A 16,757-nucleotide genomic window follows, 5' to 3' on the forward strand; every position below is an offset into this window, starting at 1 on the left:
TACAATTTATACATTTAATTTGGGTAGGATTTTCCTCTTGATAGTATTGAGTATTCCTAGGAGTTCTGTGTGTCTTTCTATCAAGCTTCAGACCATTTTGCTGTTTTCTTCTTATGAGTCTTTGATATTTGCTTGTTAGTTTGCCTCTAGGTAGGCATTCAGCATACACACTAAAGGGAATATCTTTTATTGTCCTTGTTTGCTGAAGTACTATTTTAAATATTTATTTTTCACCCTTTTATGTGGCCAGTTCCAGAAAACATTTTTTAGTTTGTTCATTTGTTTAGGAGTGTAAGTTATGATTGGATAATTAGTTATAGAATTGATTTTTACATTATATTAGTAGTTTTAATTAATAGAAAAAGGAATTACTATTTATGTAGTCTACTTTGTTTACAGTGAATTTATACTGTAAAATTAAGAATCACATAGAATAATTTTAAATCTGAAAATGATTTTTACTATTAGTATTAGTTGTTATGGAGAAAATTACGTAATTATATGAGAATGTATAGAGTTATTCCAAAATATTTGATGTTCCGTTCTTGATATTTGAAGGATAGTAACGGAAACTTGGAACTAGCAGTGGCTTTCCTTACTGCGAAGAATGCCAAGACCCCTCAGCGGGAGGAGACAACTTACTACCAAACAGCGCTACCTGGCAATGATAGATACATCAGTGTGGGAAGCCAAGCAGATACGAGTAAGTTTACTTCTCTTTCTTAATATTTTAATTAGAATGTAATGAAAAATTTTTCTTGGAGCTGTGTTTTGTTTAAACAGAGGTGAAGAACAAAAAAGGAACGACTTCAGCTTTGGTTCTTTTTGGTGTAGTTGAAAGGCGTATATGTTTTTATTAGTTGCTATGTTTGTTTTCAGTTGAGGAGTAAAAGATTATATTTAAGTTGTATATCCTTTTATAAAACATTTCATATCGTATTCATTGTTTTGAAATATGGAACATCTAAAGGTCTTACTCATTAAAGAAACAAAAGTTTCTAGAATTTTAAATGGGGCACAGTCATTTGTTTTATTGATGTTAAGTGTTGGTAGAGATCTTAGTATTATCTTTGAAGATAAAGTATTGTTTCTAATTACTGATAGATTTACTGTTTAACAGAATTTTCCTTCCCTTAATTCCAACCCCTCTCCAGAATAAAGATCTTGGAAAAAGGCTTACTAGAACATAACAAAATAAATAAATACACATATACACATACATACATATGGAAAATTTTACACGGGACTCTAATTTTTCTTCATAATATGAATAATTTATGCTTATATAGTTGAGTTTTGAAAAATATGTTCATTTATCTCTATCTCATTATGGTGTAATAACTGCATTATATAAAATGTAGGTATTTCTATGCATTCTGGATTTGAGAAGTTTGATTACTAACTTGTACTTAAAGAGAATTTTTGATTTTGTTTTATAGACTTTCTCAAAGTTAGGAAAAAACCAGGAAGATCCCATTCACATAGATGTTTATAGCTATTGATTGACATTAAATGCTGTTTAATGTTCATTGATAAAATATTTTAATTTCAAAATTTCAAGGTAATCTTAGTGTTTTTGCTCCCAAAATGGTCTTATGTCAGCCAAAGCTAGGATACTCCTATCTCACACATGTAATAGGTGATGGGAGAAGTTTTATGTATGTAAGACAGACTCAATTGCTGTGTCCAAGTTCAAGACAAAGTGTGGTTTGGCCCCTATCTACATCTCTACCTTCATTTTCTACTGTTTTCCTCCTCTCACTTTACACTGTGATAATACAGAATAGATTGGAAGTTCTCATTCACCCAGTGCTATTTAATTTCTTCTGTCTTTACACTTGTTGTTCCTTCTGTCTGGAATCCCCTCCAGCCTTTATCCTTAGCCTAATTTCTTCTGATGTTATAAGACTTAGCTTAAGAGCTGCTGGCTCTAGAATGTTTCCTCTAGCCTCCAAGGGCTTTTCTGACACCCAGAGCATACTTCTGTCTTAACAGGTACTGTGCTATTTTGAAATTACTTGCTGTGCCTTTCTTGCTTACCAAACTAAACTTAAAAGGGCAAGAGACCATTGGTAGTCCCACCATTAAAATAGGATGTTATTGTTTCTCAAAAAGTGTTTGTTGAGTTGTTTTTGATAATATGTGTAAAAAAGCTGTTTTGAAACCAATGAACGTTCTCTTGAACAGGGTTGAGAAGCTTGTTATAAGAAGTTGGAAAAAAGAGAAGTGGTATAAATAGAGGAGGAATTAGTATGTGAGAATAACGTATCTTTCAAGGTTCTGAGACTTGGGAGGAAAATGAAATTAGGTAGAAAAAGGAAAAAAGAAAGATTTTGACTGAAGACAGCTGGTTAAAATGAAGGAGACGAAACTGAGTAAACATGGTGCAGTGTTCTAGTTGAAAGGATGGAAAGATTTTAGAACGATAGCTGTGAACTCAATATAGATGGTAGACTTTGAGACGTGGGACAGCATATATAGATTTGCAGGGGAGAATTAGGATTATAAGACTGTCATTAAAGATGATGTCTTATTTGCTGTGTGAAAATTAGAAAATATTGTTTAAGTCACATGTTAACACCTGTTAAAGACTTCTGACAAGGAATAGTGAAAATGTTATGGACAAAAAGAGAGATTTGATTAGGTGCTCTTAGGGAGAAAGCAACCTGATTTCAGAAAGCATGTGTCCCATTTGTTGATAATTGAAAAAAATTTTTTGTGTATGTGTGTAGCTCTCAGAAAATATGCACTAAGTACTTTCATATTCCACTTGAAAGAAATGGTAGAGAGATGGAGTTTCTGGTTTCATCTTATTGATTATCTTATTGAGCAAATTGCTTGTTGTTGTGGTTTCTTTATTGATAAAATGAGCTATCCTTCTAACCAGGATGCTAATTCATATTTAATAATTGAATAATTTGGGTAGTGCATTCATAAAGTTGGTTTGAGATTACTGAGAAAAAAACTTGTAGAGATATAGTGGGGTGATTGTATTATAATAGTATTAGTATTAAACTGAGAAAAATATAGCTGATGAGGTGACAATAGTTCTTTTCTATTTAACAAATTTGTGCCATCTTTCATAAAGTTCTAAGAAGTACAACTGCCTTTAGGAAATAGTCTTTATTCAGCATTTAAATTTAGTAGTGCCATAATAATACTACAAGTGTTATGACACTTGTATAATACCAAGTGTTACAAGGTTTAAAACTGAGAAAGTAAGTAGATGTCATGCATTCAGCAGATTCTTTAAATTACTATGCTGTAATTGCTGAGGAGAAATGAAATCTCTGTATTTTTAATTCTTGGATGGGGTGGTAAAACGTGGGAAGGATAGAAAATAATTATAAATGAATATATATATTCAAACTCAGGCCTCTTCTTGGAGAAAACTCTGTAAGTGCTGAAGGAGTGTGGAGTATTGGAGTGATCAGAGTGTGAGGAAGTTTTCAAGGGATTGTTCTAGATATAAAACCCTTTTTGAGCATTTTCTCAATTTTATGTGAAATGCATTGTTACTTGAAAATTGACCATAGTCGAACTTAATTCTTGCAAATATGGTTAGGGTTTTTATTTTTTCAATTTCTTCTTCTTTTTTTTTTTTTTAAGTATAAAGTCTGTTACAACCAGGCTAAAGCATAAACAAAGCCTTGCTAACTTTAAGTGTGTCATCTGTTGGTTGTAGTGCTGACAAAACATCTATATTTTGAGATAAAAGTCTCTAATGCTAAATATATAATGGTTCTTTATTGTTATAAGCTAGAATATAGCTTATAACTGAAGGTCTCTTTTAGAAGATCTAAAATACATGTTTTTTTGATGACTAGAAAAATTTAGCTTTCAAACTAATATCCCATAGAAGTCACTTTTGGGGTTGCTGGGAAATTTTCATATACCCAAGTATATCAGAAGAGAAAGCAAATTATGTCACTTGATTAGAACACATATTTGTGAACTTTAATATTGACGGAGTAGTAATTACATTTTCAATTGTGGCCTTCTCAGTGTATTTTTACCTTTCATTTTTGAGAGAAAAAAGAAAACATTTCAAGGAAAGCTTGTACTCTCTGCATAATAAGGAATTAGAAAGTATTGCTTTGGTAACATTCCATACTGTAATATAATACTCTGTTGAATTCTGGGAAAAGACCCAAACCATTTTGTAGTACTGTTAGCAAAAATTTGAGGCACCTTTTTAAATTACTTATATCTCCTGTCTAGACTGGATATTGTGAATTGTCAATGAGTGCCTCCTACCTCTCGCTTAAATGAGAAATAAAATTACTGTGTTAGGAGTTTTGCAGTTAAAATGCAAAGGGAACTAGGAAACAATGCAAGATATTGAGATATCATAGGTGTATTAATAATCAGAGAAGAGATTGTGTGAAGTCTTTGTGTCAATGGAAAACTCTGTCATAGACATGACCATATAAGGCTTTTGCCAATTTGAAATCAAATAGTATATCTTTCTTTCATGATCATTAAATTCTTTTGAACTTCTTTAAAACAGGAAAAAAAAACGGTATATACCCACCAGAACGAGATGTGCTACAATTGAGCAATCAAAGTATGGATCAAAAGATAAGAGGGATTTGGGTAGGTAATTTTAACACAGAAAATAATGCCACGTATTGGCTTAAGTTTTAGAGAAATTAGTATAACACATTGGAGTGAGTGTTAAGTGGTAGACCCTTCAAAAATTTAGAATCACTGTATTTTTTTTTTTTTAAGACACACTGTATTTTTTTCTTTTATCCTTCAAAAGAACTTGAATTATTTGGTAAGGATTGCATAGAAAGTGAGAAAAATGTTGAAGTTCTGTCCTAGAACTCTAATCTTGGTTATATTGCTTGGCTAGCCTAAAAGTGATTTAAAGCACATTTCATAAATAGATCCCAGTCTAGTGCTCTCATCCCTGCTGAGGGCAATCTCTTATGTTAAGCAGTTTAGGATTTATTAATTGAACACTGATATTTTTCCCATTCACCAAATTTGTTAAACAAGCATCTGCAGATAGAAAAAAAAAAATTAGTGAAATGGAAGTTAAGTCTTTTTCTGTAGAGATTTCTAATGCATAAAACTATTTTGATGATTCACCAAAAGTCAATGTTAAACTTAAAAATGAGATGCTACAATGGTATGAAAATTACTTGTAACTGATTGGATGCAATTAGACTTACATTCTATATTAGACATACACTGTAGAATTACTTGTATAACTTTATGAATTTTCTTTAACTTTAGGACAGAATGATGGCCATGGGCCTTTGCACTTTTTGTTGACTAATATAGAATGTTAACTTTTAATTTTTTCCAAGTTGGAAAACACAGTAAAATAGATGACAAAAATCAAGAATGGCTCCTTTATTATTACTTTCCTTACTTACTAATGCTGCCATTATAAATTTAGCAGCTATTATTAAAAACAGAGCAAGACCATTTAGAGCTGAGCTGTTCAATACAGTTGCCAATAGTTACATGTGGAGACTTAAATTTAAACATAAAATTAAGTAATACTGAAACTCAGTTTTTTCCATTGCCATACATACATTTAAAATGGTCAATAGTAGTCACATGTGACTAGTAGCTACCTTATTGGACAATACGGATAATAGTACATTTCCATCATCACAGGAAGTTCTATTGGACATCACTGTTTTGGAGAATCTGAGTTTAGCAATGAGAAGATTGGAAAAGTAGGAACATGTTAAGAGAACTGACTTGACGGTAGGGGAGAATGGGAGAGTGGGATGAGCAACACAATTTACGTTGCTTATGTCTTCTTGATTTTAAGTATTCTTTTAACATGATACTTTATTATGCTATTTGTCCTTTTACTAGAAAAAATTTTGGATAAAGTATATATTCTCAAGTATTCTAACTAATGCCACTGTGGAGATGACTCATTAATTTTTATTTCTATTCCATAGTCTAGATATTAACCTTTATTTGCTTAACAAATATTTATTGATTGCCTAATATGTGTCAGGTACTCTTTTAGGCCATTAAAAAATAAAAAAATGTCTCCATTTACATAGGGGGAAGACAGACAGTAAACAATAAATAAATATTGTCAGATAATAGTAAGTTCATGACGAACAATAGAGCAGGGTAGAGGGACAGAGGCTGGCAGGGGTGAGGTTGTAGTTCAGACATGGGGTGTGCTATTTTAGATGGAAGGTTGGTTGGGAAGTGTCTCATTTATACAGATACCTGAGGAAGTGAAGGCGGGAACCTCAAGGATGTCTTAGAGAGGTGAGTCCCAGGCTGGAGTCTTGAGGTAGGAGTATGTTTTCGGCTCAGGAGGTGAATGGTGAGGACAACAACCGTGGTTGAAGCAGAGTGAGAGTGGGAATGGTATTTTTCTCATTTCCAATCTGCTGACCATCTCTTTCTTCATATTTGCTTTTTTCTCTTAAGGGTATCCCTGTCCTTTTGGTGGGCCAGAGAGTTTTTCTGCTCTGGTACCTACTCTTATTACAACTCTTCTCAAACTCTTATTCAGCACTTTTAACTCCTCTAACTCCCAAAACAGTTATTTCTACTCATATCACTCCCCTGCCTAGAAATCTTTGCTGGTGGTAAATATAAGCTTGGCTTATTAAAAATAAAAAAGTGTTTCCCCTAGGTTTAGCCTTATGTAGGTAAGGAAAATAATGAAAGAACTTTTTTTTTCTAAAATAAAAATCTTTGCATATATTCAATTAGATTATGGGCTAAATTGGCTCTTGTGAACTAACTTGGAAGCCTCATGTCATTTTATATACCATTTTCATGAGAAAAACTGAGTGATAAACAATTCATACATTTGAAGTCTAATTTATTGTTAAGTTGATGACTTTCTGTGTTTTGGAGTTAGCAGAGAAATGTTTGGTAGTTGGTGTGTAAGTTTTTAGAAAGTGGAAGATTTATTAGGGTGGATGTTATGTTTTGGTATATATATTTCTGACTTTACAGGAAAAAATGTTTTATTTTGGTCAATCCTGAAATGTTGTAGATTACTGTTCATAGGCTTTTGTAACGTGATTTTCTACAGTGTTATTCAACTGGCACTAACACACTTGTGCCCTTGAATTCTGTTCACACTAATGCTAATACTAATACCGGAGGGAGGATTGGTTCAAACAAAGTTTGGTGTTTTACCAAGGTCCTCCCTTGGCATTGACAGAAAAATATTCATAGTACTTTGGTACTTGGATGGAATTTTTACAAAGGCTAAGTTTTTATAGTTGACTTTTGCCAATTAGAAATTGTTTACTGCTAAGCTTATTCTCTGTTCCTTTTTGAATAAACACATAAGAAAATCATAGAGGGCTATTTTATAGTTTATTACATATTTTACAGAAATCATTCTATTAAACTCCTGAAAAATAAATTTAGGATTAACCATTCTATTAAAATAAAGTTTTATTTTCTTAATATCTGTGCTTAAAATCATATGTATTTGGTATGTGAGTAGGTTATAATAATTCAAGATTTCTATATTGTTCTAAAATGACCTATGGAAAGAAGAAGCTTTATGAAGTAATGGGAACATCATGGAGAAAATTATTGTAATTATAGTGAAACTACAAATAATAAATAAACCTTCTCCATCGCTTAAAGGAACAAATCCCAGCTTTTCAGTTAAGAACTGATAGTCTGTGGTCAGCTAACCTTTCTAGCATTAAAGACTATAATTGCTTGTTTCTTCCTCTCATCATACTTATAATAATTCTGACACCAGATATGTGAGTTTTTTCCCCCCACACACTACCAATTCTCCAACAGCAGCTGGGTGTTCTACAATGCTGATACCATCTGCCTGGAGTTAGCATCAGACCCCACAGGCTAAATGCTCAGTCCCATAAGATTGCCCCTACCTTAGACACCAATCACAAGTAGTGGGTCCCCAGGTTACCCACATTCTGTCTGACTTGGCTACAACAAATTGGGGGTTCTCAAGACCCCCTCAAGTTTGATAATTTGCTATAATGGCTCATAACTCAGGGAACACTTACTTTACTGGTTTATTATATAATAAAGACTATGATAAAGTATGTACAGCCAGATGGAGAGGTATATAGAGTAAGGTCTGGAAGAGTCCCAAGCCAGGAGTTTCTGTCGTGTGGAGTTGGGGTGCACCACCCTCCTAACATGTGGACATGTTCACCAACCGGGAAGCTCTCCAAACCTTGTACTTTAGGGATTTTTATGGAGGTTTCATCAGGTAGGCCTGATCGATTATTAACTTAATCTCCAGTCCTTATGTCTCCCTGGAGGATGGGAGGTAGGGCTCAAAGTTCCAAGCTTCTCATCAGGGCTTAGTCTTTCTGATGACCAGTGGCCCATCCTGAAGCTAGTTAGGAACCCACCAAGAGTCACCTCCTTAGAGCAAAATATGTTCCTATCAAGCTAGGAAATGCCAAGTGATATAGGAGCTCTATGTCAGGAACTGGGTCAGAGACCAAATATTAGAACAGAAGATGCTCCTAGTGTCTTATCTTGCTCTTTGAATGGATTGTTTATCCATGCATGATTTAATAACACAGCACATTGGTAATTTGGCAAAGGTTTCCTTCCAAATGTTGGAAGAAAGTCTACATTATAAAACAAATAGAAATTGTTAATATCACTTGATTTCACCAGAAAAGCGTTTAAGTATTGGGAAGATGTCAAGCTCATAGTGGTAGAAACAAGTTTTCTGAAGTTTCAGTTTTTGCTTGAAAATTCCATGCTAATCATTGGCAACAAATACTCTTCATTTGTTCTTCAAGTGACAGGCTCACTTTATTTTTCAGAAAATGTCTGCCAAATACTGACGTCTGAATAATCATAGTTTGTAGTTTGTCAGTTGTTCTTTCAAGTAAAAATAGTGCTCCATGAAAAAAAATCAGTTCAGCTTGCAACTCAAGCAGTGTACTAGTGTTTTCTTTACCAACAGCATACTTTGGATATAGAGCAGAAGTACTATGCATACTTTCTATTTTGTCACATAGAATTAAAAGAACATGTAAAACAATGTTTGTGATTTAATAAAATTAGTTTCCTCATTTTATCAAGGATTTAAGAGAGACTGGCTTTTTTTTTTTTTTGAATAATGGGTATGCATAGTTGTAATGTAATTAACTTGATGCTACTGCCTTGATTTGTGCTAAGATGCTGTGGTTTTATGCACTGTTGTTTTGCATAATCACTGCAAATGTGACCCCAGTAGGAAAGGCAAATAACATCTTAGTATTATTATGAGAGTATTTTTTACTTAAGGAAACCCTTCCTTCATAGGGTCATTGGGATCCCAAGGATCCATGGATTACACTTGGGTACTGCTAGTATGGAGGAAAGACCACTGGACTTAATAATTTGAAGACTTAAATTTGAAGCCTGTGTACCATTCTTTATTATACTATTAGACTTCATTTCTTGCAACTTCAGTTATCTCATTTATGAAATAGGGTTAAAAGCATCTTGCCTAGTTTTTTGCTTTTGTGTTGCTTGAGTTACGACTGCTAAATTATGAAAAGTTCTAAGTATAACTTGTTGCCATTTCTACGTGAGTTCTGCTCTAGCCAGTTTGGTTTACTTGTCAGTCATGAAACAGTAAACACTCTAGATAGTTCCAAAGAAGAAATTTAATACCAGGAACTAGGTTCTTAAAAAAATCAGTGGAAGCAATGGAGGAAGGATCTCTAGCTCAGCTTTCTGAAATGACTCCTAGATTCTTGCAGGACTGGCCAGCCAGGGAAGCCATTCTGTCTGCCACAGTCAGGAAGATAGTGAATCAGGAGACTGCCTTTGGGACTACAGGGTTCAAGAATGTACATAGCTCTATAGCTGCTGCCCAGGGAACAAGCAGCCAGGATTAGGTAACTGCCACTGAGCTGTGCCTGGGCATTGGAGTGCAGAGTCTGGTTACCACTTCTATTCTATCTTTTGACATACCTGAAGCTGTAAATTGGATATTGGATTGCTACTGTGGAACAGCCCACATCAGTTCAGTCATGCTGGAGAAAAACAGCCAAAAGCAGCAGGATAGTGGCTTCCCCCCTCAAGTCTGCCTTCCAAATCTCATGCTAATGCATCCGATTGGTGGAACCTAAATTTTATCCAGAACCATAACTGCAGGTGAATCAGGAAAATAGGTTTGTTTGTTTTAATCTTTTCAGCTTCTGTAGTTGTAGAAGGCACACAAGGAGGATGAGAGATTGGAGTCTGAGGGCTAATTGATCGTGTCCCCGAAGCCTGTTTTTCTGCTTCTTTGTGATTTTCAAGTTATTTTCTTTACTTCCATTATTCTCTCTTTACTCATCCAAGTTCTAGTCATTATTTAATGACCACGGTAGTTCTCGTTTTTATGAGGCCACTTCATGCCTCTCCAGTCCTAGCTTCTTTATCAATATTTCAGCTGGACTGAATGACTACACCCAGGTGATATCCATCTACAGCTGTGGTTTGGTGGACTTGGAATTTGTAAACCAGAATTAGGAAACCTTTGGCCTGCTGACGTACGTATGCATGCGCCATCATTTCACTTGCTCTATAACTGTTGCACATTCTACTTGACTGAATTTTTTGGACCCTACTTACTACATTTTGGGGAGGTTTTGTTATACTCTCTAAGAACATTAAAAAAATCTTCCGTGGCCAACTGTTATTTTTAATATTTTTAATATTCTCATAAGCTGCTGTTTGGAGAAAAAAGTGTATATAACAATAGAAGTAGACTTTTGAAACTATCAGTATACTTTATTTTTTATTAAGTGCAAAATTTTTTTCCTAGTAGTTATATATAACTAATAGATGTAGCCAGATGGTAAAATGCAGACACTTTATCTCCCATCCCCAACCCTTTTGTTTGTTTCCCTCTTATAATATTCTAAGATTACAAAGAAAAAAATTAATTTTAACATGTCTCGAATGCAAATAAACAAAATGATTATAGAACTTGTCCAGAATACCAACCAGCATAATCCCAACTATGCAAAGATAAGGTAGTAACAGCTATACTTCTTTCTCTTTCTCATCCCATTATTTCGTAATATCCTACTTAACAACATGTTATGGTCTATCATTGTTTAAATGATAATAGGAGTATTACTGACATCTTTTGAGATAAGGAAATAAATCGATGTATATTGGGAAATTGGATTAAAAATCAGTTTTTTTGAATGTGGTAATAGTTGTAGACTTTATTCTTTGGAAGAAGAACACTTACAGCATCTAACTACTTTATTTTATTCTAACAAAAGAAAACCTGTCATTTACTTGCATATTTTTCTTTTTCTGAATGAAAACTTTTTTTTTTAATTAAAAGGAATGCATAGAACAGAAAATAGAAAGTGAAAGATCCTTATACTTCCTTCTCCCCATAACCCTCCTCATCAGAATTAACCACTGTTAACAGCTTCATACATTTCGTCCAGACTTTAAAAGTGTATATAAATATAAATATATATGGTCAATTAGTTTCTGATAACATAGTTTTTGAGGAGCTCATTTAATATTATACTTTGATAAATGTCTAGGTAGTATAGCCGACTGTAATGTGTGTGTATTTGGGTTAACTTCAGAAAGCATATATGTAAATGTTTAATTACGTTGGCTTCAATTTTTGTTGTTAAAGAACCTGTTTTTAGCAATCTTTCTGCTTATTAGCTTTTAATCAGAGACTTCATAGTAAATATTGAGATTCCTCTGTAATGAAAAATATTTATACTCTTAATTGCTTTAGGTATATTTTATAGAGAAGAACATTAAATTTCAAAGTATAACCAATTTAAAAAGTGTTTGCATTCTCTTCAGAGAGGCTCTTATACAGAATTAAGTTGGTGCTGACTTTGATTGGAAAGGGTATATTGGGTATAAAATCTCCATTGTAAGAATTACCTTTCATTTTGTTTGACTTTTAATTTTGAGAAAGATAGTTTTGCTTTTCAGATGTGATTGATCTCACTGGAGATGATAAAGATGATCTTCAGAGAGCAATTGCCTTGAGTTTGGCGGAATCAAACAGGGCATTCAGGGAGACTGGAATAACTGATGAGGAGCAAGCCATTAGCAGGTAAAAATATAATTTGTATAAAGTAGATATAAATACTATTTATAATAGAAATAATAATTGACTTTACTTTGAAGAGGCACAAATATATACTTTGCAATTCTAAATAAACTATTAATAAACTTAGTATTGTTTTTATATTTTATGTAACCCAGGTTTTTCTATTCTAGATCCAATTGCATTGAAACTTAGATGTTTTTAGGTTTTGGAGTGACGTTGTGGGGCATTAAATTTAGGTATATATTTTAATATTTCTTTGATTTTTTTTCTTCCCCTAATTCCTTTTAGATACATTGTCCAATTCAATTTATAGTCATTTATGGCCAGGGTCAAGAAACTTTTTTCTGTAACATGCCAGTGGTAAATATTTTAGGCTTTGTCAGCCATCTGGTTTCTGTTACATTTGCTCAACTCAAGTGTTGTAGTGTAAAAGCAGCCATCGATAATGCATAATTTAATGAGTGTGGCTGTGTTCCAGTAAATCTCGATTTACAAAAACAGACGGCCAGCTGGATTTGGCCCATGGGCCATAGTTTGCCAACTTCTGATCTATGATATGATAGTATATTTATAGGTTTTTTTTTTTTTTAAAAAAGAAATAAGCAAGATTCCAAGATGTGTGATGGAATGCATCTTTTGATTTAATTACCAAAACTTTTTAGTTTGAAAAAATTTGATCCACCAAAGGATTAAATAAGTTTGATTTAAAAAAAAAAACTTTAAATTATAACTAAACATAATCTTCTAAACAACTCTTTGGAGCCAATGGTAACTTTATCTTACTGAAGAAGAAATTTATCTTTTAAGAGGTTAAATGATTTTCCAAAGGTACACAGCTAAGATGGGTCTTATGACTCCAGTGTTCTTTTCCCCTGTTAACAGAGTTGTTTGGTAGCAGAATGTACCAGCTTTCTTAGATAATTTCCCTTGGCACAATATTAATAGTACATTTCTTTCTGAGTAATCTGAGATTACCGTAGGAGATGCCTCAAAATGCTATGTTTAGCAAAGGCACATAATTTTTTGTAGTAATACTTTTTAATGTCTTTGTTACTTTGGAAACTGCTTTGTATAATAAGATATTAAGATGGCAAGACTTAATTAAAATTCATTATCCTCTTTCGTTGTGGCTAATATCATTTAATGCCAGTAATTTTAAATGAAAACCAAAAGTACATGTGCTATTTTTAGACATTTTATTTAGGCTTATTTTTTGAAGGATTTGGAGAAACTATAAAGTTAGATTTTATCTTATAAAAATGAATTGGAATGAAATATTTGTCTTGAATAATTATAAAATTTGATAATACTTAAGCTTTATGAGAAATATTTTAAACATGAAATACATCAGTTGCAATTCATATTTAAGGGGAATGATAATCTAGTATGTGAAAAAGAGATTATAAAATAGAATATATACTATGATACAAATATTTTTAAATGTATATATATTTATATATATGTTAATTTATATTAGTACATAAATAGAAAAAAGTCTGGAGGATTATATACCAAGTAGTGTCAGTAGTTTTGTATCCTGTGCTTTCTAATTAAAATAACATAATAATTAGATAATCAGTAAAAAAATAAAAATAAAAGTTAAGGAATTTAGATTATTCCTAATCTCTATTACATACAATATATGTTATATATTCTTTAAGATACTAATTTTTGTCCAAGTGGAAAAAAAACTCATTAAGATAATGCCCTTTTTTTCCCTTGATCTTTTAATTTTAATAAACTCTTAAAATAGTAAATATTTTGCAAGTATTTGTATTGTAGATAGCATTGCAGAGAATTGGTATAGTGTAATATGACAAAATTTTATGTAAAATTATACTCAGAAGTAAAAAAAATATTAATTTACTGTTGCAGAATGTAATTTTTTTCCTTGATATGCGTAGATTTTATAATATATAGTTAACAAAAAAAGTTAACTGCAACATTCAGTAAATAAGCACATTTATATATCATATTGTATTAGAAATAAGGGAACATGAGAATTCTAGTTAAGCATTTGACAAATATAACATTGCATGAGTTTTTATTAAGGCTTAGACTAAATTCAAAAGGGAAAATGATGAATTTTTTAAGGAAAACATTTATATATTATGCTTAAAAGTAAATTTATTTGTTCATTACCTAGTAAGTTCAGATGACAAAATCTTGCCAAATAAAATCCTAGAATCATTTAACTATGGTTGTATTTCAGTAACATACTTTAATATGAATTCACACATTTGGAATACTGAGTTATTGTGTATAACTAGATGAGATAAAACCTTTTTACATCTTACAATCCTGTGTTCCAGCACCCATAAATTTCATGGTAAAATTTCTTAAGTTGAACATTTTAGAAGTGTACTTCTTAATATAATTACTTCTTAATGTCAGGATTGGATGCATTTACTATAATTATCTTAGTTATCACTGCACAGACAGGGAACAAGTAGAGTGTGGATAGTAGAAATTTGTTAATAAACTGCATTGTGGCTAGTTTGTGTCTAGCATATTTGTTGTGAAAATGGCTTGCCTCATGAAATGACTTTGAATAAGTTGGGTAGAAGGTAGGGCTAGGTTCTAGTTAAAATTGTTACAAAGAGCACACCTTCAACAGTTTCAGGAAACATGGTAGACTAAAACAGATTTTCTAGTGGAAACAACCAGAATGTGTTGTTTCTGTTGGATGTAAAATATTTTAAGATCTCTTGAAAGTATTATAGAATTGTTAAGATAGTAAGGGCTATAATCAGACTAAATCAAAGTGAAAGCTGGAACCCAAAGAAGTAAGTTCGGAATGCCGAAAGTCACTTTTTGACATGATGACATTTGCTTGTGTGTATAAATTTGAATTTCAGTTTTGATATCCTTGTTGAATGTGGGAAAAAGAAGTTAAAGGCCACTGTCTATATTAGGTGGGAAGCTTTAACAGGAAATCATTCCCCTCATAAAGTTATGTCAGTGGATGACATATTCACAATAAGGGTAAATCAGAAATATCCCTCCTCTGAAACCCCTATAATACTACAAAGACAGTTGCCTTAGCTGTGAGGAGTGTTGTTGGAGGGGATGAGATTTGCCCCTGAGAAGTTGTACCATGTTTGTACAGCTGAAATTTGTGTCACTTTAATGATTCAATAAATCTCTACTTGAAAAAGGACTGTGAAAATATCTTCTAGAAATGAAAGTAAGAATTACTAAAGTAAAAAAAAAAAGAAAAAGAAAAAACAGAACACAGGTTTAATAGCAGATTAGAAATAGCTAAAGAATGTATTAGTAGACTGTAAGCTATGAGAAGAAATTATCCAGTGTGTAACAGATAGCTAAAAAGATAAATAATATGGAGAAAGGTTGAATGACACGGAGAATAAAATGAGTAGGTCTAACATACATTAATCGGTGTTACGGAAGAAAAGGAGGGAGTGAGTCAGAGGCAAAATTTAAAGCGATAATCACAGAATTTTTTAGAAGTGAAGAGATAACTTGTAATTTCATGAGCCAACAAATCCCAATCAGAAAAATGAAAAGAAACCCATACATAAATTCATTATAGTGACACTCCAGAATACTTAAGACTGGGAAAATCTTAAAATTACTCAGAGGAAAAAGGTAGAATTATCCTAAAAATAGTGACAGTGAAAGTGACAAATGACACAAATTTACATAGCAGTTAGACACATGAAAATAATAAGTTGGACAAGTTAAAAGTGGACAAGTTGCCATGTTGGGTATGATGATAGATTATAGCAGTGGTGGTAATCTTTGTGGTGCAAGTTTGATGAGTCACCTCATTGGAGAACAGCCACCACTATATATCCAACACAATGGCTAAAATTAAAAAGACTGACAATATCAAATGTTGGCAAGCATGTAGAGCAGTTGGAAGTGTCATATATTGTTCATAAGAATGTATAATGATATAGCCACTTTGGAAAACTGGGAATTTCTAGTGTATTTCAACATATATTATGCTAGAACTTAGCATAGTCCATGTTTCCACTTCTAGGTATAGACCCTTGAGAAAGAAGCACATAGTGCCTTTACTGATAATAACTAAAAACTGTAAACAACCAAATATCTGTAAGAGCAGAATAGTTAACAGTGGTTGTATATTCACACAGTGGAATACTAAACAATGTAATGGAAAACATTTTCCTGGTACTTTAAAAAATGTGGAGGAATCCACAAAGCAACATGTTGAGTGAAAGAAACTTGACACAAAAGAGTAACTGCTGTGTGATTCCATTTATGTGATGTTTAAGGACAAGCAGAACTAGTTTATTGTGGTAGAAGTCAGAATGGTGATTATCTGAGAACTAGAGAGACACTATTGGTTGGGAAAGGGCATGAGAGAATTTTGGGGAATAATAGAAATTTTCTATATCTTGGTCTGGGTGGTGGTTACATGGGGGGTGGTATTCATTGGTAAAAATTTCACTGAACTATACATTTAAGGTTTGTGTATCTTATTATATGTAAATCACCTCAATAAAATACTCTTACCAAGAAAAGATGTATTTAGCCCTGTTGGTTGATAATCAGTACACAAAAGGTTATGTTTTTATGTATAAGAAGGAATGATAAGGAGAAAATTTTAAAAGCTACCATTATAACACACAAACTATTAAAGACCAGGAATAAATCTAATAAGAAGTGTGCAAAAACTTCTAAGAAGAAAATTATTGAATAACACTGAGACATATTAATGAATATGGAAATA

General features: G+C 32.6%; 1 protein-coding gene across 2 annotated transcripts in view; it reads left to right on the forward strand.

Moving 5' to 3' along the window:
* USP25 (ubiquitin specific peptidase 25) overlaps positions 1-16,757 on the forward strand; it is a 144,992-nt gene that overhangs the window by 31,215 nt on the left and 97,020 nt on the right. For both annotated transcript variants that reach the window (XM_036851646.1, XM_036851647.1), the window contains exons 3-4: positions 559-703; positions 11,917-12,040. The gene's annotated coding sequence lies outside the window, so the exon portion shown is untranslated. The remainder of the gene's footprint in view (positions 1-558; positions 704-11,916; positions 12,041-16,757) is intronic.

Source organism: Balaenoptera musculus, chromosome 4 (assembly GCF_009873245.2).
Source record: "Balaenoptera musculus isolate JJ_BM4_2016_0621 chromosome 4, mBalMus1.pri.v3, whole genome shotgun sequence".
NCBI lineage: Eukaryota > Metazoa > Chordata > Mammalia > Artiodactyla > Balaenopteridae > Balaenoptera > Balaenoptera musculus.